At 41.8% G+C, this 16,317-nt stretch overlaps 1 protein-coding gene across 1 annotated transcript in view; it reads left to right on the forward strand.

The window, feature by feature from the left end:
- LOC6614332 (transcription factor E2f1) overlaps positions 1-16,317 on the forward strand; it is a 39,966-nt gene that overhangs the window by 9,388 nt on the left and 14,261 nt on the right. The window contains exon 2 of the mRNA XM_032723127.1: positions 6,144-6,171. The gene's annotated coding sequence lies outside the window, so the exon portion shown is untranslated. The remainder of the gene's footprint in view (positions 1-6,143; positions 6,172-16,317) is intronic.

A 16,317-nucleotide genomic window follows, 5' to 3' on the forward strand; every position in this document is an offset into this window, starting at 1 on the left:
GCGCGAGAGAAAGAGAGAGCGCGAGAGGCTGAAGATGCAGATTCTGCCTCCTCTCCACCGGGCTCCATCTCTCTGTCCTGCTCTGCCCCCTCGCACCATCTCACTTCCTTTTGCGTTCGGTGTGCATTTTTCTGCGTGTGGCGCTCGCTCTGCTTTGGCACTTGTGTTGGTGTTGCCATTGCAAATACCCTGTATTTGACGGGTTGTATAGGTGTGGGAATCTTACTATGTATATGTTTTCGATATGGAATGATATATTAAAATAAATGTTTATGTATATTTAATCCATGTTTTATAGATTCACATGAACTTCATTTAGAATCATTATGAAATCAGTTTTGCTCAGTTTGCATGAACATGATCAGCTGAAACGAATTTGTAGCATACATCTAGGGTTTTTGGGGGTTTCTATTTTATTTTCCTTTTTTCTTTTTGAAAAGAATTTTCGTTTTTAAATTGTAAACTGTTAGAGCAGTAAAACATATCATTTAAATAACTTTTAACAGGGTATCCAATAGTCTGGTTGCGCATCCTTTGATTTGCATTCCAATTCCTTGTTTTTCTATTTGTCGCTCTCGCCGGATGTTTTGTTGTTGCAGCTGATAGGGTTGCTGTTGTTTTTTTTGGCCGGCGGGCTTAGCGTCTGACCGTTTCATCTGCCGGCTTACTTCTTGCTGTGCTACTCCCCCAGCCCACCTCCCCCTCCCTATCTCCCTCGCACTCCAGTTCGTCTGGTGGGGTCTTAAGAAGAAGACTGCGTCTGGTTCTCTGATTCTTTATTCCGATTCTGGGTCTGGAGCTGTGGGGCTGGCTGCGTGAGTGCAACTTTGTTGTCGCCACCTCCTGCCACTCCCCCAACTGCCTGCCACACACCGCCCCACCCCCCTCCTTAACCCGTTTTTGTCGTCTGTCTGGGCAATTACAGGCGAAATACGTTGCGGTTGCAATTTTACACACATTTTTATGCGCTCTGGTTTATTATGCGGGTGATGCAGTGCGCCCCCAACTTTTCGTAACTACTTTTTCCTCCTCCTTTTTTGCCGCAGCTCATAATGTTCATCCGTTTCCTTTAGCCCGTTGAAAATGCAACTCATATGCTTTGTTATTTTTACACATTTTATGGCTACATTTGTATGTATAAGATGATGAAGGAGTAGAAGGATTCCACACGAAAGTATAAAAGTATTTTATAGACAAAAAAGATAATTGTATTACATATATATCAGTTGAATGTTATGTAAAATGTAACTAAAAAATTTGAGATAGAAGAAGTTGAATTTTTCAAAATTAATCTACATTATTTATTTAAAGCTTATTTATTGCTTTAAAAAACAAGTTAAAATGCACATAATGTTCGTTCATTACCCGCTTTTAAACATGTTATCTTGCAAAATATATGATTTATCAATCATTTGAAATATTTTCGGTATGTTTTATATTTTTCTCTGTGCAGAAGTCATTGCAACGTCATCATCTGTCGCTTTATTTCTTGATTTTTTCGTTGTCGCTGCTCGGCTGGCGTTTATTTATTACAAGAGAGGCGGCAGACGTTTCTACCCCTTCAAGACCCAACCATCCCCTTGCATCCCCAAGTTGGTCCAGCATGGGGCTCAATTTTCAAACGATTTCAATGGAATTCTCAATGTGAGTGCAAACGAAGGAGTAAAGGATGCTGAGTGCCGGAGAAGCTTCGTCCAAGGGGGCAGGGGTTGAATGTCTAAAAAGCCAGACACGCATCTTTGTCTGCTCCTTGCATCCTTACACAGAGCAAAAAACTTGGGGTCTATGAATAATCTGAACTACTTGTGTTTAAGTGATTCATAAAAGCCTCCATTTTGGGGAAAGATTTCATGCTCAAATGCATTTTATTTATAACAGTTTAATTAATTATCTTTATAGTTTATTAATTAATTTGCGTAATACGCTTTGCATAATTGTAAACAATTTAAAATTAATTTTTGTTGTGTTCACTGTGTGCTGACAGTTTGCTTTATGGGGCAACCTCCTTCAGAATGGCGCATATTTAGCTGTAGGGTTACATAAAAATATTTATCCATATAAATATTTATTTATCATTACTTATTGAAATATTTTACGTTTTGCTTTATAGTTAAATATTTTTAAAATAATAAATTTGACACATGCCCACAGAAGTATCAACATTCAATATCAATATTATTCCTAACCAAGATTATTTGATGTTTCAGGGATTTCATTCGCTTAAAAGGTATCTGTATTTCGAATCCCTTCCTCGAATAACTTAATTTCCCACTCCAATGTTTTTTTACTGTTTTATTTTGTTGTTGTTTTGAATGTAGCCGCCGTTGGCGGTGGTCCCCCTCTTCCATTTTTCCCTTTCCTGGTTAAAATCATCGGCCCCTGAATCTCAGCCCTCTTGTCTCGAATGCTGGTTGTTATGGCCGATTGTTGTTGTTGTTTCGGGATGTTGTTTACGTTTTTGTGATGCCCTTTTGGAGTTGGCCGCCCAGCACCAGCGAAAAACATCAACAAAAACAGCAGCAGCAACAGCATTCAAAGCTGGCGTATGCTATCGCACAGAACTGGTTACGCGATTGGTTACCTTTCATTATATAGCCATTTATCGGTCGTGTGTGTGCAATATATGCAAAGCATACAGTTTGGACCTTAGATAAGGCCATTCTCCGCGTCCTAACTTAACAAGTGCTGCCATTTTCGGGCTTGGCTTCTTTTCCTGGCTTATCCCGCGTCTCATCTTTGGGTTTCCACTCAAGTTTATTGCAGTGCGGTCGCACTGTCTCTTCCTTCTTGTTTTCCTTTTTTACAACTATTGTTGCATTTGTCGCATTTCTGCGGTTGCTTTTGGTCGCTCGATACGCTCTATCTAAAATACTCTTCCAATTTTGCATGTTAACTAAAATGTTTAAAAATTGCGCAACACTGCGTATGCGTAATATTTGCAGGTATATGAAATATCTATTATAGTATCTAAAGCTGGCTACTTTTTTTAGATTTTCAAGTTAATCCAGTTCTTGCAAGTAACCAAATAATGTATCTATTCCATAAAATAAAATACACTTTTGTTTATAACAAGAGTGTTCAATTATTCGATCGTCAACAGATGATTGTTTTTCACAACTCTTGTGCGAATTCCTTTTCCCCAGCAGGACACACGTTTCGAGTGGTGACCGCAAATAAAAAACATCAACAAAAATAATGAATTCCTTCTTTGGGCTTTAACCTCAAATTGGCTTAACTTCATTTATTTCATTGAATGCAGTCACCATTGGGGTTGGGGCCACAAACGGGTTAAGATAACAAAAACAGGCGAAATTTTTCACTTTTGCGGTTTGTTGAGGAGGCTTCAGGGAGCGAAGGGGTGGCAGGGCACCCTTTTGGCCAAGTCGCGAGCCACAGTTAATCGCCTGAGCTTCTTGACCAGCTAAGCCTGACAAACTGACACCCTTTCAGGGGCGCAGAGGGGTTCGGGCTTATAAAGATTCTTTACATTGCCCACATATATAAGGATTCTTGGCAGAAACGCGGGAGTCCGGCTATAATCCTAGCAAAACGTTACCAGTGATGGGGATGGCATTTTAAGTCACTATTTAGTGCAGAAGAATGCAAAACACGAAAAAACTTTACCTTAGAGTTAAGATTCCGCCAGGAATTCTATAAATCATGAAGTCAAAGATATAAATTTAAGCGGAAATAAAAAACGAATAATTCCCTTTCTAACTGAATAATACTTTCCATGGTTACATTAAAATGTACAGATAAACTAGACTTTGTATATCTAAACAAAACTGCATATTTATTGGGCTAATATAATTAAATTTGTATTCGCTCATCTTCTGTGTTTGTTTGTTTGTTTAATGTTGGTATATATTTCTAAAATAGAATAGGTAGAAATAGAATGGTTTTTTGGGAACAACAAAGAAATAGTATGTCCGATCAGCAGATGCATAAAAAAAACTTTCACTTGTGTAGATTTAGGTATAAAAAAAAGCTGAAAATAAAAATGAAATTCTGTGGGGCGGTCACGCAGTTTCGGAATCGCAGGGAGTGGAGAAACCTTGGGATCGGGTCTGATCAATATTCCGCAATATAATTTCGTGGCCAGTTGGGGCTGCCACGATCTCGTGGCTTTCGGCAATCCAAGCTCCTCTTGAGCACAGACACAAAATGTTTCAGGAGGCCACTGAAATTACATCAAATTATGCTGAAATGGGAGTTAAATATGCGGCGGCGAATTTCGTTTTCGAGGCTACATAATTCGTTCAACTCTAAAAACTGCAGACCCATTGTGAGCTTATCGCCTGGCCAGCCTTAGCATCTCTACGCGTAGTTTCTCTGGGCTCGCCTGCCTCAGTTTTCGGAGCATGTGCAGCAAGGAGGCACGAATGCCGTGCCACAGAACCGGGACTGGGTATTGGGCATGAAATATTTTTAACGCTCCAATGGTAAAGCGTCAGCGCTCACACAGTCACACGGAATATATTTTATTGCATTTTAATGTGCCACTGAAATGGGATTTAATTGGCATGGTTGCGGTGCACATCGTGGCAACTACGACTGCACATTGATTCCAATTTGTGTTCACATATGGAACCCTCGATGCCCAAGTACCCCAGTCGACTTTCCCAACTAACCACAAATATGGGTTCTGTTGATAAACCAAATGAGCACCATGGCATTATCTGTCCTCGGCAGGCTTCATTGTTAGTTGGTCTAGCTCTAAACTTGGCAATTTGTGGTCATTGTTTCATAATCTTGCGTTTTTGCTGAGCAACAGCTTGACATGTAGAAATTTCTTGGGTTTAGCTTATTCTGAAGTTTGTTCAAGAACGAAACTTTCTTATCGCTATTTGTATAAAACTATTTTCAAAGTTAACCGAATTGTATTCCTTATGTCATTGCATGATAAGTACTTGAGAACTTGTATCCTTTTAGAATTGTTCATGTTTATGGGGAAGTCTGTGTTATTTGTCATAACTAATTTCTTTTGATCGGAACGTCGACGCAAGTTGCTTCATCGATCTGGCCGCGATCTGGTCCCACGGTTGGCCAAGACTAGACTTTGGACTAGACGCACTCGGCTGGCTCCGCTGGTGAAGATGCGGATCGGGGTCTGGCTGGTGTCTGGTCGGGTTGTGTGGCGCTCCATTGGTCCCTCGGCTTCTGCTGTGGGATGGATTTGCCTTAATTAAAATCATTCTCACAGTGTGTGCAACATGTGGCCGAGTGAAGCGCTGGAAGTTCGGAGTGGCAGTCGCCAGCGGAATGCAGCAGAGGAGTGCTTGGAGTCTTCTGGCCGCAGTCTCCCGCTTCGATTCCTGCCATCTATTGCGTAGTCACTCCTCCTGCTCCTCCATTTTGGACCGGGGTCTGGTTTTATTTCCTACCTACACTCGCTCGGGCCCTTTAAACTCTTGCGACTTTGGCTGCGCCTCCTGGCCTTAGCCCCCGTTCTTGGTCGTCAGCAGCAAATCAGGTTTCGCCTGCCTCCGCGGACACCGGGGAAACGGCTGCGGATCCGCGTGGCCACTCCCAGGGGCGCTCGGGGACGTGGAGTCCCACCCGGGGAAACGGCTGCGGATAAATCGCTAAAGTTCTTTAAATGCCAGCCAGCGAGGAGAAGAACTCTTCAGCAAAAAGTTATAAATGTTTCTCATATTTTTAACACCAAAACCAAGGCGATCCAAATCGGGATCTGCCAGAGCTTGGATCTCGTTTCTGCTCCTCAAGTTCTCTGTTTGATTTGACAACTTTGTTGGCATTGCCTGAGCGCGCTGTGTTTGTTCATTTGTGTTTGCCTCCGAACCAGGTTTCCAGATTTTTTGCTCTAAATCGGATAGCTTTAGACCGATTTGTTGATTTAGGTTAGGGCCCCTGGCCAAAGGAGCCAAAGGAGGAGGAGGCTGTGTTTTCACAGCCTCGCATTCTCGTAGATTGATGTAGAATGAACCTGACAACGCATCCACAAACACATGGTTAGACGGTTTTTACGAAGTCTCAACAAGTTGCTAGGGGTTCTTTAAACTGATTTTAGATGTGTGTGGGTACCAGAGAAAATAAGCAAAAAAAAAAAAACACAATTTGCACTCCTTATTTTAGCAATACTTATTATTTTAACAGCTCACTTATCATTATTTTCTTTGCAGATCGCAGTTTTTAATTATTGAATCATTGGTAAGTGACAACTTAAGTATTAGCTTTTTACAAAAATTATAGAATATAACAAAACCGAATTGAATAAAAAGGCATTAGCTCATTAAGTATATTCGTGAAACCCATTTATGGAAATCATAGGAAAACCCATTTGCTCAAATCAGCGATCAAAGACTGAGATTATCCCATGTTCCTATTTGTAGTGCGCCGGGCAAATCTTGTGTGTAAACAAATTATTTAAGCTAAATTGTATGCAAATAATTTTCCTCACTTCGATCTGCACTTAACCCATGGTGAACCGAGCCAGCAAAGGGTTCGCTCGTCCCAAGGAACCCGAGTCCACTGAACCGTGGACAAGTCGACAGCCAACAACTTTGAAGGACCACAAACAACCGGGCAAACAAAGCCAGGGAACAAGTTAACCCCGAAACGAAATAAGGCGAAACAAACTGGCGGACAGACTCGCGGACAAACATCAAAAGACAAACTTGTAAGTCCGCCAGTGGACAAGGATCGGCGGATGGTTATTTCTGCATTTCTGTATTTCCCGGCAAATGTCACACGGTTCACAGGAACTGGTTATCTCCTCGTTCTCCTAGCTGCATCTAAAGCTTACAAATCAATTTGAATTTTTCCTACTGGGATGATGATTCCACAAAACTGTTTTCACAGATTTGTTTGACATTCACTTGACACGTTGCTGTCCGCCGAATGCATAAATTACAATTTTACTACGAATAAACGGGCCCGGGGCTAAAATGTTGTCCCGAAACCAAATGCTAATTAATCCCACGGCTTTTCGGGGAGGGACTTAATTCCGCTCCGATGATTTTCACACACGGGCCGTCCGGCTTTCTACCTGGCCCTGATCCGCACCTCACCTCTAACCCGCTCTGATTTCCGATTTTCCGATTCCATGCATGTAATTGCACATTGCATTCATCAGGCATCCCTCCCCATTATTTTTTTTAGGTAGGCGGCCAACTGTCGCCTTATCCCGGTCTCGCACATAATCTGTATTGATTTCGCACAGTTTCGCCGCTTTCGGGCCAGGATGTTTACCAAGATCTTTCAGGATTTTCTTGACACGCGCGACACATCCTGCAAATGCCCCAGGCAGCCCAAGTCCGGCCTCAAAGAAAAACAACAAGAGCAGCAATAGCATGGAAAATAAAAATAATAGTGACAGCTGTTACTGCGCCTGCGCAACATACCTCTACAAGGGGACCAACTGATTAGTTGCAACCGGTAACCCTCGCCTCTCCATTGCAGCACCCCCTGCCTCCGGCTGGCTCTGCTCTAATTTACAATACCATTTTATTTTTATTGACCCCTTTACCCTTGACGAGGGCACGACAGTTTCGCCCAGAAGTTTGACACGATCGGAGCGAATCATCCGATCTTAAATCAACAGTCTCAGAAGCATCCCTGTTTTCTTTAGCCACTGATCCTTCTCATGGGGAGAAGACTCAAAACGATTGTTTTCTAGACTCAGATACAAGGCTATTAACCGTTTTAATTTATTTAAAAATCCTCGAATTCCTGCAACATTTTTACAAAAGCAGAATGTTATCTTTCCAAAGATAAGAATATTGATATTTTTAATTTAAAAACTAGTACTATCTTGACATGCTATTAATTAATATTAATATTACAGAAATAACAGTAGGAATAGTTCTGGGGTTACTAATCTAATCCTTCCTTTGGAAGGGTGTTTGCTTATTCGGCTTGCCAGCTGCCCTTGTTTGCTTTACTTCTACTTCTGCACTCTTTTTTTGCGCACACCGAAAAGTGGAATGAAAAGTGGTTCACCCTATTCCCAGTGCTGGCTGGCAAATTCCCGGCTAGGGGTTGCATCTCCCCCCTCTCCCGGTGGCTGCTTTAGTTTAGTTTAATTATTGGCTCAGTGCCGTGAGCGAAGCAGCCCTCGATTTGCCGGTGTTGCTACTGGTGGTCACCCTCCTCGGTGAGAAGGGGCCATCGACTTTGCGTGGCTCCGTGGCACATGTCAATGCCTACAGTGGACTTTGGGCTCTGACCAGCTCCCCTCGTAATTTTCTCCCTTGCAGCACACTGGTACAAAACTGGCGGCTGTTCCGGCTAATCCGGCTAAATGAGGAATTGGGGTTGGTGGTGATCCTGTCCAGTTGATTTGAGGAAGGACGTATTCCAAGTTTTGTTAGCTCTATAAATTATTCATAAAATCTTCCAATCGGAATTACTAAGAAGGTATGTCAATGAATTTTCAAACCCAAATGCAACCCACTGTGCACAGTGCTGGTCTCTGAGGTACGTTCCCCATTGTACGTCTGCTATTGCAGCAGCAACCACTTTTCGCTTCCTGTTGCAGTTGCAGGAAGCCCTGGAAGAACAACAAATTCGACTGGGAAATGAGGCAGCCGAAAACAGTCGGTCCATTCTAATACTAGATCCTTAAGGCGTAGCCTCACAAGAGAACGGCAGCAACAATTTCAGAATGCAAATAAATGGGGTGAGGTGTTATACCTCAACATGCAACATTTACAGACCAACAAGAAAGGACCTTTGCCTTTGGGGAGAGTCGAAGACTCGAATACTCTTAAATGGGATTATAAAATTCATTATTATTTATGAGTGATGGTAAACAATACTTTTACAAAAAAAAAAAGTCAGAAATTTTTGTTTTAATCAATTTTAACAATTTCATTTTATTAAGGTTGATAAAAAGTCATGTAAAATAGTCTATTTGATTTAATTATAAGATGTCCTTGTTTTTCAATGGTATGTATTAGGTAGGTACTATTCCATTTTAAATAAAAAAAACTATTTCTCCGATTCGTGGTGCAAGGAAAAGTGTCCTTCATTACCCCAGGGCTTAACAAACCCTCTTTGAAAGCGGGACATACGTAAGTGTCCTACAAGACCCTATCAAGAAGGCAAAAAGCGCGACATTTGCAGGCTGCACCCCACGTCGCACCCCTCGCCCAAGTTCCACCCCTGGTTCGTTTCACTTTCCTACATTCCAGCAGCGGGAACTGTCTGAAGTGGATGGTGGAAAGCGAGGTGCGGAGTGGAAGATGTTGGTTGCTATGAAGGGTGCTCGAACTACTGCTACTCACTACTATATTTTTTTGGTTTTTCCTTTTAAGGGTGCTTCTTCGGGCTGTGTCTTTTGCTCTGGTTCCACACCTCCTTTTGCGCAAGAAAAGCGAACCAGGTGTAAAAGTGCGTGTGTGCTACCTTTTTGCTGCTCTGCTCCTTTCTTCTTCTTTCCCCTCGTTCTTCTCCATTTCCACTTCTTCTTATTTTGCCTATATTGTTTTCTTTTGGGACATCTGCCACACCATTTGATTTCGTTTGGATTAGGCTTACTTCCGTTCGGGATTTCTTTTTCCCGAGAAAGAAGGAGGAAGCTCCCACGCCTGGGATCCACTTGGAGCCCAAAACCCCCATTGTCCCTTCCAGGCTAATTGCGCTCTCGTTCTTCCTCCTTCGGGCAGTGTCCTTTCCTCATCTTGTCCTGTTTTCCGCTCTTGCTTCGTAGGAAACGCAACAACAAAAGGCGCAAGAGATTTACTGATCGGCAAATTTCCAGGAATTCCGTGAATGGGAAAAACAAAAGCGCAGCGCACACAGAGAGAAAAAGAGAGAGGGAACTCGAGTGGAAAGAGCGGTCTAAGATTCTCTACCTATCTGGTACTTGCACTGAAAGAAATTGTATAGCAAGTTTTCGGAGCACATTTATGGGTCACTTCTAAGGAAAGCTACAAAATATCACAAACGTCTTTTAACAAGATTTTGTTAGTTTACTCCGTTATACCTATGAAACCTTATGCCAAAAAGTTCCAGAAGTAAAATTAATTTTTTGCTGTAAACTAGAATTTTTAGCTCAGTGCCGTCAACCTGAACCTGAATCTCAACCTGGGACATTTGAGGCCGCCGCTACTCTTATGAATGTACTTGGTACTTGGCCCGAAGGTTTCGGAACAGGCAACGGCAGCTTTTGTTGCCGTACCGCTCCGCGTATCCCCGTCCCGGTCGCACTCCTTGGCCGGCGGCTCCTCTCGTTATTGTTACTTAAAATAGCTGAATTGAACGAAAGCAGAAAACGTGAGGCGAGCATATCCCAAATTTGAAAACCGGTGTAGCCTGAGCCGCAACCTCAGCCTCAGGTTCAGATTCAGGTCCAAGTCCCGGCCCAGACCAGATCTCCTCAGATCAGATCGGCCAAAGGTAGTCCAGGTAGCCACCTCTCTATCTCTTTCGCGTCGTTCTTTCTCCTGTCTCTATGCTTAATGATCCCAGCTCCAATCGGTTCTTATTAATAAAAAGTGAGAGGAATCCAGGACTCAACCGGTGGAAGTAATTTTGTTGGTAGTAATAGATCAGCAACTGTTGAATAGTCAGTTAAACTGTTTTCTTACCAATACCAAAACTATCTTGCAGTTATTTAGCACTGAGAAACTGTGAATCTAGTATAAAAGTATTACCAAATAGACTTAAAATCTATCTAAACCCTATTAAATGATTTTAAATTCAAACAAACCTAACTTGGTTTTAAGTTGGTAAACATTGTTCTTCATCTATTCAACAGATGTTTGAGTAGCCGAAATGGACACCAATTGATCGATGGTATGTTCCAGTACTATTCTTTGTTTTTCCAACTCGGAGCCCTTTCAGATCCACCATCCAACCCTAGCCATTACAGTTCTTATACGATCCTCACCCGAGTACGCTGTGCCCTGTAAGGATCGGCCTGACGCCTGAGAGACCCTCTGCCATCTGTAGGAATGTCTGTAAGATCCTTCGCTGCGTTCCCTTTTTCTACTATGCCAACTCCCCTTTTCTTGTTTGTGGCATGCGCTAAGACGGTTGGTTTGCATTGGTGATTGCTGATTGTGTGTGTCAGCGGTAGTAAAGGCCGTAGAGCGACAGCTGCAAACTATTCTCCTCTTCCTTCCTCGAACGTTCATGCATATATGTACATCGCAGCAATACGTCAGTCAGAGACCCTCTGTCAAACCTCATCGAACCCCCTGAGTGCAACACGAGCTCTTCTCTCTCGCTCCCCTTTGGTATGGTCCCCTGCTCCTGCTTCTGCTCCTGCTCTGCTCTCCGCTCACCTATCCGCAGTGCAATGTCCTGGGCAGTCTGTACTACCCATCCGTATCCTGGAGGACCTGACAGTTATGGGCTGTACAGTACTGGCTTCGCAGCGCCGTGACTTTTATTTTCCGCGGGGCTTACGTGGCCTCCCAAAAAGGACTTGGGGCAAATTTGGATCCCAGACAGCGACAACTCAATCTCCTGTCTCATATCCTTACTTCCGACGTCGTCTGCGGTGACTTCCCTCGCTCTCCTTTTTGCAAATCACCCATAAACTGATTATATTTTAAAATTGATTGCTCACCCTTTTTTCGTCGTTTTAGCCCCGTCACATTTGACTAACAAATGTAATAAAAATTGTAATTTTATTGCCGAACGAATAATTATATTTATGCGGAAAGTCTGCGCCCACTAAAGTACATAAAACGTAATGACTTAGCTGAGCAGTTATTCATTTCCTTTAATAATTTGTTAATCTTAAGATTTCAGATAAACATTTTTGTTTGTTAAATTACCAAGTAGCAGCGTACAAGAAAGACTGAAAGTTTTATTCTAAGATTATTTGAAGTCTTATGATCTGAAAATAAAATCGCCGAACTTTGATTGCTAATCTCAGAAGTCAGCGAATATTGAAGACCGCACTTCTGTATATAATTTATTTTTTGTGTGCAATCAGAAAGGGGGACGTGTCCTGTTCATCACTCCCTGTTATTAAGTCAGTACCGATCGTGCGATCTTGTGCGATTTTTGTTCGCCTCTTGTGAAACTCAGACTTCCGGTTGATTTGGACTTCTTTTGTGGGATTTGCATGACCATAAAGGCGTTATTCCTTCTTGGTCTTCAGTTGGCTTGTAGTTGCTCTTAAGTTCTGGCATACTGGGGTTCAATGGACCTAGACCTAGGCAAGCAATTAGCACCTGTCAACATCATTATCGCCAGAAGAAGAGGCCTTTTTCAGGTCAGGCAACTTTTGCTGGTAGTAACTAAGTACGATAAGTAACTCTCACTGGAGATTCCCTCGGTGCTGCCTTCCCTTTCACACACAGTTGCTAACTCCCTCTTTGCACAGAGAAAAATGCATTGGTAGTATTTGAATAATTTTGAACTATTTCAGACAATGCACCGATCTCTATCGATTAGGTCAAGGTATTTGTGATTAAAGAACTACCTTGTTTTGTGGGTACTAGTTACTTTTAGTTTGTCAGCTTGAATTTTGAGCAGCACTTTCTTTATTTAAACAAATTAAATATGAGCTGATATATTTATATATATTTGCACAAATTGTTGATGTTGACTTCTTTTTGGAAATATTATTTCGCCCAGTGCCGCCGTCCATGTTTCCAGCTTCTCGACTGGTCGCCGTAGTTGGGTCATTTAGTCAATCAAGGATTCGGGAACAAAAGGCGCTGGAAATCCCTGTCCAGACGTCTATTGTTCGATGGCCATGCCACCTCGGAGAAAAGCTCTCCGCACTCCGGATCCCTCTCCCATTTGCTCCTTGGCGAGCGGCCTCTCCGATCCCAGTGCATTATCCTCCCTTATGGATTTGTTACCCTGCTGCATTCCTGCTCATGCGCCCCGTTACTAGCTCTCTCTCCGGCAGTTTCCCTGGCACTAGCAGTCATGATCCCCTGCAATTGCATTCCTGTTTCGGTTTGCGGGCTCTCTGCTCTCTCTCCCTCTGCTTCTTCCTTTTCGCCCGGTTTTTCGGAATTTGTTGTGGCAAGAAAGAAGTACGCAACATTTACGAATCGAACGCAGCAGAAAGTGGAAGTGATCAGCGGATCTCCCTGATCTCTGGATCGCATATCGTTATTCGCGCGTTGTTTGTTATTGCCTTGTTATCGCTGACAGCATTATTGAAAATAATATCCCAACTCACACCCAAGTGAATCCAAAATAATGTATCTGCAAGATACGAAAAGTAAACGCCCGCTTGCAAAGTGTTGTGTTTCGTTATAACCCACAAACAAACATCACTACCAATGTTTCGGTTTCCGAGGATATTACTCAAAATTCATAAATCACGATTGTAATATGAACGCACACAAAATATTATAATACTCAAAAAAAATCAAACACCAAATTTTGTTTCCACCTTGAATCAATCTATGCAATATTCAAAATTCTTTCAAGTTTTCTGTTTGTTATTTGTTATTAAAAATCGCACGTGTTAAACAACAAGTTTTTCTTCAAAATCTCATTACTGTTTAAGTGTTTCTATTTGAAAAGTTTGTTCAAAATTGTTCTGCAACTTATTACTCCAGTTCTTAAAGCTATATTCACTATTCTTATATTATTTAACAAAAGCCAAATTCTTTTAAAGCAAAGTAACGCTTTATTATTTATTATACCCTACTATTACATTTGAATTAAGTTTTTGTAATTACATTAGTATATAACTAAATTATAAAATCTTATAAAATTCCATTCGAAATTGCTGCCAAAAAACACTTTGGATTATACAAGAAAATTGTTCATCAAGGCTTCAATTGTGTAAGTATAGCAAGAGTGAAAAGTGAATATTTTACTTCTATGGGTATTACAAATTAGCTTGTTCCTTAAAATCCGACTTATATAAAGATGGTTTTGATAGCCAACATGGACGTGAAAGAAATTCAAGTTAAGAACCTTTTGTTTTCCGGCCAAGTTTGTTTTATTTCTTACCACCTTTTGTTGGTGCTTCCACTTACATGTAAATGTATAATTAAACATAAATACGAATTCATTCTGTTGGTAACAGTCTTGTGGCCTAGAGAGCGGTCTACAGATAGACATGAAGAGAGAGGGAAGTTCATTGAACGTGGTTCGGTAGAATCGAGAACCAAACTCAAAACCGAAAACCGAGAATGTCTAACCATATAAGTCGGTAGTTCGCTGTGTGCGTTTGCAGAGTATCTGTGAGTTTGTTTGTCGCCGGAGGAAGTGGGCGCGAAGGGGGAGGGCAGCTGGCGGAGTCGCACGTCTCAATGTCGATCGTTGAGCAATGTGATTCGTAATTCGTAGTCACAGTTTTTGCTTTTTGTACATTTATGTGCACATGTGTATGAAAGAGTCAACCGATAGAGGGCATTTGTGGATGGAAAACTTTATTGTCATTCCCTTATATACCTCGTAAACGAAGGTTTGTTATTGCTCACAAATTAAACCGATCCAGTGAAGTGTATTAAATCAATACAATAATAATAAATAATAGATGACACGTTAAGCTTTAGGGTTTGTTATCGCCAGACAGTACACAACAAATGCCTTCCATCTATAAATATTTAAATTGCACTAGCTTATTATATTAGCGCCTGTCAAAATAATTACTCTTAAAATCAAATTTATTTTCCAACTTGTCAAGTCGGAAATGAAAACTTTGCGGGTGAAACATTTAAGCTACTTCGAAATGGGGAAGAAACATAGGAAAATGGGTAAGATGCTGTCGTCTGGGAAAATTCAAGGAGTGCTTCTTCACAACGACACAACCCATTTCGTGGAGAATCCAGGATGTGCCACAAGATGTTCAATAAATGTTCCTTGCAGGCAAACGGTTGAGGTAAAAAGAAGAAACTAAGAGCCAGTACACTGCGAAAAATCACGTAGCAAGTTCAAAGATTCAAAAATATATTGGAATGCAATAATTAGAGTTGTAGATGAAGTATGCTTTATTGTATTTCTTTCAACTGAAAACTAGATATAAATTCTATTGTAATTATCTCAACATTTTGTATCTTTATATCACAAAGAGATACTACATTTATCCCCAAAATTCTAGTCAGTAAAAATGTAAGATCCTCCAAGTGTACTTTAAAAGCTGCTGAATAAAAAAACGCCACCCTGGATCTGAAATTCTGACTGACATTCTGTCAAACAGGCGGCGACGTCGACGTCTACTTCAACTTTAACGTCTCGTTCCACCTACCGCCCGTTCCCCCCGTCCCCCGTGTGCATCTTCCTCTTTTTGTTTCACTTTTATTTTCAAATTTGAATATTGCGCCGTGGCCGGAGATTCTCAAGTAGTTTTCTTGTTGATTGCATTCCACGCCGGCGTCGTGGTTTCCTCTTGTGTTTCCCTGCTCCGCCGGCAACTCTCTTTCATTTCCCATATGTCTGGCTCCTCGTGCGCCAGAGGGGGTGGCGGTGGGGTTGGCATGCCATAGTACTATATCCGAATTTTGCACCCCACTGAAGGCAAAGGGGTTGCTTCTGCGACGGAAGCATGATGAGGAAGGAATTGCAGGGAGCGACGTGTGACGAGGCTGTCGAGGAGCCTGATGAATGCCAGGCGCAGCTCTTCCAGGCGCTCAGACTTCAAATGCTGCCGGCGTCTGTGCTGGAAATTAACCGAAAGGATAAATGGCTGAGGGGCAAGTTGATAACTTTTCGAATGTTAACCATCGAATGTGTAGAACTAGTTCAAATACAAGAAAATAATACACAAAATGGGTTTCCTGGACGTTATGATACCCTGTATTAACGTCAACAATCTCAGAGTTTGACATTTTCCTAGAGTTACAGTAATGAAAAAACTGTAGCATACTTTCCAGGGGAACTGAGTTACTATAATGATAACTTGTTTGTTATAGTTATGTTTTAATATTTTATTTAATCTTAGTGGCTTAAAGCCCTTTACAACCCACCCAGTCATTCGAACCAAAAGTGCCACAAGTGTCTGAGTCGAATTTTCGACTATTGAGTTCATTGATCCAGTCCAAAAGGAGAAACATCTGCTCAAATATGTGCGCAGCGCTTGTGCTAGCCACATATCTATGCCACCGCATTGTCTGCCACTACCCCACCCGCCCTCTCGCCTCGCCCACCCGCAAGAGTTTATGATATGACAAACGGGAAAAAATCAAGCAAATTATGGTAAATACGCCTCTGGAAACTCACGCCCGCTTTCGGGTATCTGGAATGGGCAGAAACGGATACACAGATACTCACGAACGGCTGGCAAACACAAAACACAAGAACACACAAAAACAGAAAAGCAAAAAAAGCAGGGAAAAAAGAAGCCAGGCACTCGCACACGCATTTCCAGTTAATTAAAAGTATTTATGACACTGCGCACATAAAATGTCTTCCAAAGTACAAAAG

This window comes from Drosophila sechellia, chromosome 3R (genome assembly GCF_004382195.2).
Source record: "Drosophila sechellia strain sech25 chromosome 3R, ASM438219v1, whole genome shotgun sequence".
NCBI classification, from domain to species: domain Eukaryota; kingdom Metazoa; phylum Arthropoda; class Insecta; order Diptera; family Drosophilidae; genus Drosophila; species Drosophila sechellia.